Below are 13,571 nucleotides of genomic sequence, written 5' to 3' on the forward strand. Positions count from 1 at the left end.
TCTTTTCCCTGGGTTTCTGTTTCCTATCTGGATTTTGGGAGTGTGGTGGCTGTGTGTTGCCTGTTTACCTGGCCTGTTCCCCTGGGGTGTTCACAGGGAATTTCCACTGGTGTTGGAGGCTGGGTGACTGGGATGAATTGGGGAAAGGAAGGTTGGAAGAGAAAGTTTTTGTGATCCATTGGGTATGTGGTCAGAGAGGAAAGGGAGGCCACAGTTGGTTTCCTGCTACAGAGCTAGAGATGAGACTGGGGGTGATTGGATCTCAGGAGCCCTGGGAGAGGTGATGATCTGCCCTCAGTCTTCTTGTTGCCCTCAGAGGTGCAGTCCTTGAGTTAGCACGGGGTGCCTGCTGCAACTGGTTCTGGGACAACGCAGTGAGCTATGGAACAGAGTTTGGAAAGGATGGTCCATGGGATCCACAGATGTGGGAAGGAAGGGCTGAGGGAAGGCTGAAGCCAGTGTTCTATTGCAGCACTAAAGAGAAGGCTGGGGGATTGGTTCTGGGGGAAAAGAGAGAGAGAAGGTCTGCAGGAAGGAAGCCTATCTGGTTTTCTGGCAGGCATGGCCAGTGGTTGAGCAGAGGGTGCATGATGGAGTTGAGGGTTGGGGTATAGCAATGAGTGTGAATAGGAAGGTTAGGAGGGGGTGCTCTATGGGATTTACAGGAGATGTGGGGAGGACTAAGGGAAGGCTGAAGCTGGTGTTATATTCCAGCACTACAGAGGAGCCTGGGGAATTTGTTTTAGAGAAAGATGGAGAGAGAAGGTCTGTCCACTGTAGTAGTCTTCTTCAGGTGATCATATTGTTGAGATTTCTGACCATTTAGTCAAAAGAAATCTTCCTAACGTTAAGCTTTTTTTAAAAGTCTCGATTTTTTTGCCATTGCACTAAATAAATTTTTCACATTAATTCAATTGTTTACGTTTAAATTTCTTCTATGCTAAAATTATCTCCATAAGTGCAGAGCTGATGTCTACATGACTAGCTAGAGAATCACAGGCCGAAGCAAGCTGATTATTTCTCACAGAACTGCTAAACTAATGAGTGTGTGGCTGGATAATAGTAGTACTTTGCTCAGCAGGACCTATATAAAATATGCACATTTAAACTTGAACTACAGTGTGGTTTATAAGATTATGATGTACATACTCAAAATATAGTAAGTATTATAATATTCGAGATTTCAAACACTACACAGAGGTACAAACTGTGAGAAATTATAAAATGAATGTATTGCACAGTGTTTTCAATCCTTTGTTTACATACACAAGCAAACAATGATATTCATTACAAGCCTACTGAGATGCTAGCTAGACATTTGTTACACAAAAAGGTTTGATGAGCACACTTGACATTTTGCAAAGTATGCTATATAATAAATAAGCAGGAGTACAAGGTTTTCACAGATTAATATAAAATCACAACTCATAAATATGAGCAAAAGAAGCTGGAGTGATGACTGTGGTTCAGAGCACTAGCTGCTCTTGCAGAGGACATGGGTTTGGTTCCTTTCATCCACATGGCGCTTCACAAACACCTGAATGTCTAGTTCCATGAGATTGAACCCAATCTTCTTGCTCTCTGTGGACACTAGGCATGTACATGGTGGTGCACAAACATACATGTAGACACTCATACATGCACATGAAATAAAAATAATCTTAAAAATAGTAAATGTGAGAATGAGTAACGGAGTTTACATACTACATTAAAATGTCCCATGCATGAATTAAATTCATTATGGTTAATGACACTTATTAGGTTTCTAAAGAATTGTTTCTATTTTATGAAATAAGAGATGGACACAAACTTGCATTTTTATGTGCTTGAAGTGTCTGTATGTATAGTGTGTGTGTGTGTGTGTGTGTGTGTGTGTGTGTGTGTGTGTGTTTCTGTACACATGTGGAAAGCTCAGGAAAGAGTATGAGGTGGTGTGCTTTTCACAACCTGATGCAAACTAGTGTCACCAGGGAAGAGGGAATGTCAACGGAGGAATTGCCTCTATTAGGTTAGCCTGAGGTACTTATCTGTGGGTACTTATTTTAAATTAATGATTGATGTGCAGGAGCCCAGGCCACTGTTGAAGCTGCCAATCCTGAGCAGGTGGCCCTCGGTTGTATAAGAAAGCAAGTAGAAGAAGCATGAAATAATCCATGGACGGTGAACCAGCTGGAAGCATCACTCCAGTTTTCTGCTTCAGTTCCTGTCTCCAGTTTTCTGCCTTGAGTTCCTGCCTTCATTTTCCCTATGACAGACTATGATTGAGATTTGTAAGGCAAATAAATACTCCCCTGACCCAAGTGGATTTGGATCAGTATTTTATCAAAGCAACAGAAAGATAATTAGAGAGGTGCCCACCTCTCTCATATGATCCTTCTCCTCTTAGAGACAACCAAGGTCTTTATTCTATGTAAAGATAGATTTTTTGTTTTTTTTCCCCACTAGTCTGGTCTCTGTGAGCCTTCATAGACTTCCTGGATCTGCACCTTCAGGCCAGTGATAGGGATACCTGCATGCCAGGAGAAATTACCAGCTTTTTTTCATATGTGTTGGGTTCTGAAATCCAGTCCTTGGTCTTTAGCAGCAAGTATACTTAATGGCTGAGCTATCTCTCCAGCTGAATATAATTTTTAAAATATTGTTGTTTTTTAATCTTTGAAAATTTCATGCATGCATATGTATTGATAATATCCATGTCCCACTTTCTCATTCTCCTCAGATTTCCCTCAACACATCTTCGCAGCATCATGCTCTCTTCTCTTCTATTTTCTCTCCTCTCCTCTCTTTTCTTCTCCCCTCTCCTCCACCCCCTTCTCTTCTCTCCTCTCCTCTCTTCCCCTCCCCCCTCCCCTCCCTTTTCCCCCTCCCCCCCTCCCCCCCCCCCCCCCCCCCCCCTCTTCTCCCCCCCCCCTCTCCTCCCCTTCCCTCCCCTCCTCTCCCTCCCCTCCCCTCTCCTCTCTTCTCTTTTCCTCCACCCCTCCACTCCACCCCCTTGTCTTCTCTTTTCTTTTTGAATTTACAACCCAGACTCAAACTAGCGCTGCTCAAATGCACAAGGGTCCAGTGCCCTCCACTGGGGCCTATATAATCTACCAGTGGCCATATTCCTTCAAAGGAAAGTGACTGTCCAACCCATATCAATCACCAACTGAGGATAGTTCCTTAGCTAGGAATGGAGTCCCTATACTATTACTGCTAGAATTATTAACTGGCTTAATTTTGTACAGATCATGTACTTCTGCTGTGAGTTCATGTAAGCAACAGTCATATCATGTCTTGAGGACAGCATTTCACAGCACTCACTCTCATCTACCAGCTCTTATATTTTGGCCTCCTCCCAGTGTGATGTTCTCTGAACCTCTGGGTATGTAAGAAGGGCTAACATTATGTAGAGAGCACATAACATTCAGGGTGGAGAAACATGCACAGCCACCATTCAGGTTGAGAAGTAGAATTTACATCATCGTTTAGTCTTCTTATATGTACCATCTTATCCCATTAACCTCTCTTTTGTGGTGATGGAGCCTGGTCTTTTTTGTAACTTAATTGTTTTAGCAGTAATTGTACAATAGTTGTTTTTGCCTTATTTTTTGCATTATTTCATTGAGCTTATTCGTAATATCTAAATATAAGTTATTCTGTGACAATTTTCTATTTCTATTAACATTTTCTTTCTATAACCATCTCTAGTTACTGTCTATACTTTATTCCTCATGTCATTTTGCCTCCTCTTCCTTCTCCTCCTACTTTTGAGAAAATGACTAATGGATCTTAGGCTGACCTCAAACTCCAGATCTTTCTATCTGTACCTCCCAAGCTGAGATTGTAGGTATTCCTATCACACCAACCTCAACTCTTTCCATCTAATAATTGTTCATCCTCTAAAATTACCCAAGTCTAGCTTACCTATCCTCTTCTTAACAAGCATTTGAACTATTTTAGATAATTATTTATGAGCATCTACAAAGGTTAGTTTATGTGTCTTCTTATAAAATGTACAACCATTTCACTAGAGAGTATAACTAGACAATGAAAAGTGATAGCATATTCTCATCTTCACATTTAAAAAATGATGCAATTTTACTTCATTACGACTTCATTGTTTATATTTTAAAAATATATACAATTTTCAACTTTATATGTGTGTAAAGATATGATATTAACAGGTTTAAGAAAAACTTCTCTATTAAAATATTGCATGGTTTTAATTTGCATATACCTTATTGCTGCTCATCCTAAGTCCAAGTCACCAAATAACCTGTCACTTTGTATTTCCAGGCCTCTTTAACATAGCCATATTTGTATATATTCATATGTACTCTGTTACATGAGTTTTTTTTATATGAGTATGTATTGTAGGTTAAGCACATCCACTCCTGCGTGTCCTATCTCTTTTCTACACTCTCATTATTCCTCTATTTTAGGTAAATACACAAAATCTAGAAGCCACAAATCAGCCTTTCTGATATTGGCCCTAATTCTTAATGACTTGAATAATATCATTTTCTCCAGTTGCATCAATTCCATTCTTTATGGTTAAAAATGTGTGTTGTGTATATATCACAGTTTAGTTCCTTGACAATTTCATACACATATGTGATGCATACGTGCATTGCTCTTTCCCTTTATCATCACCTATCTCCCTCCTGTCAATACCAACCTCCCTTTCTCCCTACATCTTCCTTTGTCAGATTCATGAGTTTGGGTTTCGGTGTGTAACTTATTTAGTTTAACCAGCGCCATGTGTGTAAGCATTGGGTTGGGTCTTATCCATGGGACCATGGTAAGTAAACAGTGGGTATACAACTGAAAACTATGACTCCTCATAAACATGAATCTATCTCCAAAAAACAGCAGTGACAGAAGCCCTGAGCTTTTCTGCAATTCTTGCCTGGCTGTTAATACTTCCATTTGCAGACCCAGTGAGTCGTCCTTATTTTAGAAATTGACAATTGCAATACCTGTGCTTTGCACAGAAGATGGCATTTCATAGGCATTCTCCTTGTTTTCTGACACACACACACACACACACACACACACAAACACACACAATGTATATGTATATATTTCAGTTTGGTGCTGTGTCAAACCAGTTAAACACCAGAATTATATTTCCCCACGGGCCTATAACTTGTTGCCATGGACTTTTGAGAGGGTTTCCAATACTAGGAATGGGTTTGCTCCTGTGGAATTAGCCTCAAATAAAAAGTGCGGTTGGTTATCCCTGTAATAGTCATGCCAATACGCTACAAATAGACACATCTTTCTTGGCAGCCTGGTGTTGTGGTTCATACAGCTCATGGCTGGATAAGACCAATGATAATTTTTTTCTTCATCCTTGGTATACTGTATATCAACTCCTAGTACTGTAGAAAGTGGTTTTCAGGTCATTTCCAGTCTTATTTCCTTGAATAATGTAACTAAGATGTTTACTATTAACATTAGTGTCTTATCATATATTTCTGATGAACAACCATTAGGGTTGGAAAGAACTTACCATGTTTTATGCGGGGAATGATTGGGCAAAACAAGAGAACAACAAAATGAGAGATTATGAAAAAGATTTATGGAAACTCAAATATTGTTACCAAACAAAATTTTGTAACGGAGATGCCCAGCATGACTGAGAATGAAGCTTCTCCTTGAATCTTTGGACTATTAAACACAAACTGACTGCCAAGTGTAGGATCTTGAAACTTCTGTTCATACACAGCCATTGTTAGATTAGCTGGACCACAGCCTGTAAGTCATTCTAAAAATTTCCCCTTCTATACAGATAGAGATTCATTCTAAAATTCTGCTACAGTAGACAACCCTGACTATCACATGCATGCAGACATCCAGTTGTTCCAACACTAATGAGTAAAGATGCTTTCTTCCTTTTAGTGTCCATGTTTAGCGCCCGCCAAAAGCAGTGTAATTGCAATATGGCACATCTTAAGATTATTTCCTCTAAATAAATGGATGGAATTAGAAAAAAATCATATTGAATGAAGTAACCCAGAAAACAAATGTTGCAAGTTCTTTCTCTTTGGAGGCTCCTAGCTTCAACTCTTCACATATGAGTACATATCCTGGTGTAACTGCAGAAACCAGGGAAATAGAAAGTGACCATTAGCAGGGTAGGAGACTTGGGGATCAATAGGAGGGAAATAGCAGGGTACAAGTAATCTGACCTGGGGAGAATTGGGGGGCTCTCATTAGGAAAAAGAGAAGGAGATAAATACAGAAGAAAGGGGGTAAAATAACAGTAAGGACATCTGAAAATGTTATAAGGAATCATACTATTATGTACCTACCTAAAAACCAAAACCCAAAACCAAAAAATATAATGCATGCATATATATAACAAAAAAACCCACACACCAGGCATGAGAATCCCTCTTTTGAACTATTGATCAGAGTTGTCCAAGAGAATCTAAAAACATTACAGATTATTACTCTTCCTCTTGGTTGTCCTCCAGAGGTGAAAGGTAAGTCTCTGTTGCTGAAGACACTATGGACTTCAAACACAGGCCCCTGAATTGGAACTGACCTGAAGGTCCCTTTCCTGAGGATAAGTTTTCATTGTACTGGAAGTTGCCATTAAAGCTTTCAAAGGAAGTAGCAACCAACATTTTTGCCCAGCTACATCTATGAACCACAACGACCAGTGTTGTACCATCACCCTAAGGGTACAGTAGTGAATGCACGCCTTGATGTTAACCAACAGATCTCTAAGTGGACTAAGACTTCTCAACCAGATGGATACCATCCTTGGTACTGGAAACCTAGACTAGCTAAATATTCAGTACTAGTAAAGTCATGGATCTTGGAGGAGAACTCACAACCACCACTATACTAAAAAAAAACAAAAAAAAAAAAAAAAAACAATCTAATGCCCAACTATATTCTAAATATTTATTTTTATACTTACAGATATACCCCTTGTCAAGTAAACTTTTCTTGGCAACAGATGGAGACGACTACAGAAAAATGCAACCAATTTCTATGCAGAGTTGAGAAACATAGTAGTAGCGGATACATCTATAAAATCATCCTGTATCAGGGGCTGGACAGATGGCTTGGGAGTTAAGAGCACAGGCTGTTTTTCCAGAGGACTCAGGTTCAATTCCCAACCTCCAAATGGCAGGTCACAATTGTCTGTAAATCCAGTTACAGGGGATCTGACATCTTCACACCAATGCACCAATGCACATAAAAATAAAGTAAAATAAATTATAATAAAAAATAATCCTGTATCTATGACTCAGATAATAGTGCAAAAGAGGGGGCATAAAGATTGTAAGACTCTTCCGTATCCAGAGGGCCTAGTCCAGTCCCATAGGGGCTCCACAGCCACCAGTCCACAGTTCATGGGCTTCCACTAGTGTGGCCGGTCATCTCTGCACTTCCTCCCATCATGATCTCTATGTCCCTCACCTGCAAATACAGAAGATGGTTGATTGGCTCGAACTGTTTAGGGGGCACCCAGGCAAAGGGATCAGGATCTGTCCCTGGTCTATGGGCAGGCTTCTGGAATCCAGTACCTGTGGTGTGACACCTTGCACAGCCTTGGTGCAGTGGGAAGGGGCTTGAACCTGCCTAGGCTCAGTGTGCTGGGCTCTGCTGACTCCCCATGGGAGACCTCAATTTGGGGGATGTGGGGTAGCTTAGGAAAAAGGGCTGGGTGGGGAGGAGGGAGGAGGGTGGTCTGTGGATAGCATGTGGAGTGAGTAGAAAATTTCTTAAAAAAGAAAAAAAAAGATTGTAAGACTCAGTAAGAGTGTGTCTCCTAGAAATGCCAGAAACAACACTCATAAGGGTCTCATCAACATGACTTTCTAAATTTGAGCAAAAACAATAGTCAGGCATTCTAAAACTGGACAGAAGAGAGCCCACAATGCTTCAACACTAAACAAAGAAACACAGGCAACTATGGAAAGTAGATAGAGTAAGAAATAGTATTCCCGGGAAACAACACACCAATTGGCAATCCAATACCAAATGGTCAGCCCTGAAAACATTCATAGAAGTAACATTATACAGAGTGAACAGGTTATATTTAGGAGCACATATCTATATACATATATGTATGTAACAACAATTAACAAAAAAGAGATTATGAATTTGAAAGAGTGAAAGGGAAGGTATGAGGAAGGAAAGGGAAGAGGAAATGATGAAATTATATTATAATCTCAAAAATAAAAGAAAACTAGCTTGTAGAATGGAGCGAAGAGGAAGGGAGAATCAGGCAAGGAAAGGCACTAGATTAATCTTATAGATTTGCCTTATCAAAACAGTCTTCCATCTGGGGCTAATGGTTCACACAGACCTTGATCTTATGCATCTATATACCAAGGCTATTGCTTCTTCCTAACAGATGATGCACAGATTAACCTTCATTTAGTCTCTACCACAGACAGGAAAATCTTCAAGGACCCTAACTTTTCTCCTTCATAATATAAATGGCACACACACACACACACACACACACACACACACACACACACACGGAAACAACACTACACTTGGTCATAGTCAGAAATAAAACTAGAAAACAGTTTGAAAACAAATTGTATGCATGGTTCTTAGATTCAAATGCTGTGCCTTGTGTCAAATAGGCCAAGTTTCCTTTTTGAGGACCAGCCCTGAGCTTCCACATTATCCTATGTTTCTTCAGGAGGGCAATGTGCTTCCATTTTCCTTTTTCAGTGTTTCAATTTGAAACATCCAGACTCTTAGCAAAGTGAGTAGATCATCTGCAGGAGAGAACACTCCAGGCAGAGATTCTCATTAGCATGCAGACTCGAAGCCAGCAAGTGCAAGTGTGAGTACAAGTGTATATGTCTTTAAAAACACAGGGAAGCATGACACAAGAGAAAATAGCTACACAAGCAATGAACTGGAGAGGACAGAGAAACTGTCAGAAGACACAGCGTTTCTGAACAGTATAACTACGTATTCTCATGACTGAAGAAAGGTGAGTTAGCAGTTAGAGATTATGAGGAAAGAACAAACAGATCTGAAAACTACTGAGGTGTAATAGAACTTCCAGAAATTAAGAGTGCAGCCGGTGAAGTTAAAATAAGAGTCTGGGCATGAGGCTTAAACAAAAAGGGTACAGCTAAGTAGATAACTGCTTTTAAAAATAATTTTTAAATTTAATTTTTTTCACACACTGTATCTTGGTAGTATTTCCTCCTCCCCCAATTCCTTTTTTCTTTAAACAAACTTAAAAATAAATAATTATTGAAGAGATTTTTTCCGTGAAGAAACAAAGCAGAAGGTTATGCAGAAAGAAAAGGAAAGCATGCATATCAAAGACATTAGGAATAAATTAATAAGATAAAGCTAATCTTTGTCTTATTGTGGTTTTAGAGGTGAAGTTTGGAAAGAATATGGTTAGGAAATTTACAAACCATCAAAAGGCTTATCACATTATTCTCTTAATTCAATTTCAAGACCAAATATAAAGCTAATGTGTAAAATATACAAAATTGGAAATTTATTAATTTACCTAAACATATTATTTTTGTTAACTCAATTATCCAAAATATGATAACACATGCTTTTGAAAAATAAATAAGGTAACAAAAATAGTAGTGTAAATGTTTTCATGAACATTATTTATTTTTTAGGGACAGTCATCAATCAGTTCATTCTTACTGCTCTGAAGAAAACATTATGTCACAATGACATTCTTAGAATGATTTCTTTGACCATTGGAGAGATTTGGAAATTTCTTTATGGTTTATGTCAATTTTTGTAATCAGATCTTTTCTTCCACATAAATATCCACATTCAGGTTTTTTTTTTTTCTTTTTGAGTTAGTGAAGTGTTGCATCCTGTCAGCAGAACTGAAATTTGAAAACAAACTTGGAAGAACCCCTATATTCTGGTACTTCTTAAAACCATGCTCTATGCTCACTGACATCTGCTTCAGTTTTGTTTCCAGAAAAACAGATTATTATAGGATCAGTTAATTTCAGCTTAGGGTTCTTTCCTTATTTATTTCTATTACTCTTTCATTCTCTTTATTTTATGATAGAGATGAATCTTAACCATATTGAGTCATTAAGGTACAGTAGTCAAATACGCTGGGCAATTTTTCTAAACAATGATTCTTACATCCTGAGTGATTTTTATTTAAATTCTATTGATGTCTTTTATGATTATGGAAAGTTTTTAACTACGTTATCACTTTAAAATATGATAATTATTGTGGATAGTGTTACATTTATTTAATGGACAAAATCAAGGATGTATAAAATTGGTAGGTACATCTGGGTTAATTATAATGAAAATATGATTGAACATAAGGAGCCACATATAATGAATGAATATATTATATGATATTATATTTATATAATATATATAAATGAATAAAACTATCTGTACCTAAATCTTAATTACTTAACATGACCATTTAAAAATATCTATTAAATGTATGATTGGTATGCAACAGCACTTAATGTTTAGTACTTAAAACAAGTCATGGTTAATATTATCCTTTCTAAATAATTCTATCCTTATAGCTCTAAGTTACAAATTAAAACATCAGAATAGCCAAGGTTGTATGTTATAAGTACAAATGCAGATGTTATGCTTATATAAAATGTATTAACTTATTTGAATCTTCAAGAAGACTATAGAGAAGGTACTACTACTGCTATAAACATTTTAAAGAAAAAAAGTTAAAATATACTAAAGTAAAATATTTGGTTCCAGCACTAATCCCATTTGTATCACCATCAACTTGAAAAGTTCACTTTGTAATCTTCACATCGTTTTGTCTCACCCATATTTATGACTTTGGGAAGATACATGATCTAATTACACATTTTCTCATCATACCTCTTTCAACTCCTATATTGTCTCTTGATGGATTAAAAATTGCTCAACTAAATTATGAAATAAAAGCCCTTTTAGCTCAGAAGTACCTTGAGGTATACATTGAGTACAGCTATGATGAGGATGATGAGGACAAACATAAAGTGTTTTGTAAGAACCAACAAGGCTGCAACAATTTAACAAGCAGGTGGATTATCTACAAATGCATTCCTGGAATGGAGCCTTTCTGCTGCAGTAAATCAATTTTGTTTTATTCCCTTGAAATGCAGACCTTTTGCTAATGCGTGGAGGAGAGATGACAAAAGGAAACAGAGCAGCTGCTGCGCTGCAGGTAAAATGAAATTACTTTAGACAGGATGGGCCAAAGGAGCCCCAGAAGGCTACCAGGCAGGACATATTGTCAGCTTTCATAAGATCTTAAATTTAATGAATGCAAAGAAGCTGGGGCACAATAGCAGGCAGAGGAGCGCAGCCCATAACCAGCGGACACTTTGAGTTTCAGAGAGGGTAGATCTTTGGGAAGAAGCAACGGTAAGACAGTCATTACATTTAAGGAGTAAAAATCAGTTTGTAGTTGTTTGCTGTTGGACACCATTGCCCATCTTCTTTTGCTGACCTTTAAACCCTCCCTGTAAAAGCTTGTAGTGACATTGTTATCAATTTACAGTCATATGATGTAAACTTAACGACGAAGAAATGAAACTACAAACATTGAGACAGAGGTCCCACCCCAGCAAGAGAGAGAATAATGGAACAAGGCAAGCACATGTAAAAGGTTTAAAAGATAACAGGAAATTCTGTTTCTGAACCCGAATAGTGTCCGTGCACGTTTATGACTCTTGAATCATACATGTTCTCTGTGGAAATTAGTTTTCTGAGAAATGCTTTTGGAAGCTTGCTTTTACAAATTGATCTTTCATCCAGCCTGCAACCAAGTTAATAGTGTGTTTTGATATCATTAATAGCAATGTTTTCATTCTGCTTGCATGCAGTGTATTAAACCTTTTCAGAGTTAACCGATCTTTAAGAAATATATTGCATTATAATCAATTTGACTGTGCTTTAGACTCCATAATGTACCATACTTCTTATTTTTTTGACCCACTTATGTCCCTGATTCAGGAGAGAGAGAGAGAGAGAGAGAGAGAGAGAGAGAGAGAGAGAGAGAGAGAGAGAAGATATGATAACTAGCCCTAAGATCATTCACTAAAAACAGCAAAAAAATTGAAAACAACACCTTCCCTTCCAAAGAAAAACATTGAAAATAGTATGTGGGCATAGATTGATGAAAATATCTGATTGTAGTTTTGTGAGCTATTCTGAGTCAATAGGGCCTCAAAACAATTTCCTCCCTCCTGAGACTCCTATAAAAGACTGACTGAGAAAAAAATGTCCTCATTCCTTTTTGATGTAATGTTTTCCATGCTGTTCAATAAACAGAAAGAATGGTCTTTGTTTGAGAGGTCCATTCAGAACAGATGAGATGAAAGATCAGAATATGTGTAAATCAGACTCACTCTTTTCTTCATTATATCATGTCTCTACAAAGGTTAAAAATAACAATGTTTATCTAGTCAATATTTAATAAAACAGGAATGCATCTTTAGCAAGCCAGGCAATCTAATAAGTGTGATTTTCATAAGATAGACATAATTTGTGTCTAAGTCAATTCAATATGGTGTGCAATCTGTTTCATGTAGCTCCTTGCACATTGTAATAGTTGCAATTTTACATATATTTGTACAAATCTTTTATTATGGTTAACCTACTATATAATCAATGAATCTGAAGCTGTGCTTTCTAAACCTTAAAAATTTACAGCTAGCATGTTAGTAGGATTATATCATTATATTTTCATTGTTTGCACATCAATGAATGAATGAAAACACTTGACATAATGCCTTCGTCTCCAAGTGCCCAGGAAAAAATTAAAGCTCAGTGTTCTGTGGTTGTACAAGACATAAACTCTTTTTGCTTACATGAGGACAGAATTTTATGCCAGGCAAAGACCACTTAAGATAGAACACAAGCTGCATTGCAAACTATGATAAGAACGTGGCTATGTAAATGTGGTAACTCATTTCACCAAAAGATTTTGTTGTACCTGTGGACATTGTCAACATCAATATGCTTCTGTAACAATGCAGAACCCAACTGACAGAGTCTTTCTCTTAGATTTAAGAACAAGCTCACTGCTGAACCTCAGGCTCCATAACACAAAGAGGACTCTAGAGCACAAATGTCTGTGGCCGAGCAGAAAGTGATAGAATGTGCTGGAAATTTCAAGGCATCAAAAGGAAAGGTAAGTCCCGTATGGAAGATCACTAAATCATACATATGGTTAAGTTACAAGCAGTAATGCACATCACCTAATGTCATCTCCTTGTTCTGTGACAGATTTCAGAAGAGAGGAAAAACAAAATTAAATGATCTGGGTAATGTGATCATAATGCCTATTCATTTTCTATGACTTTTTCCATTGATAGCAAATGTCTTCATTTATATGATAAAGGAGTACTGCTCCTTGCTCTGACTGGAGCATTTGACAATTCTCTGCTCAAGTGCTTTTAACTCCTGATTAATTGGCAGTTGGACGAAATTACACTTTCAATTGCACTCTAGGCTGTCTCTATCAATTTAAGATGAACTGTCTTCGAAAACAAACAAAACATTAGTTGAAAGTAACACAAAAGTGCTTTATGTAATATGAGGCCTTTTTCTCTGTAAATGTAACAACC

Source organism: Peromyscus leucopus, chromosome 17, assembly GCF_004664715.2.
Source record: "Peromyscus leucopus breed LL Stock chromosome 17, UCI_PerLeu_2.1, whole genome shotgun sequence".
In the NCBI taxonomy this organism is placed as follows: Eukaryota; Metazoa; Chordata; class Mammalia; order Rodentia; family Cricetidae; genus Peromyscus; species Peromyscus leucopus.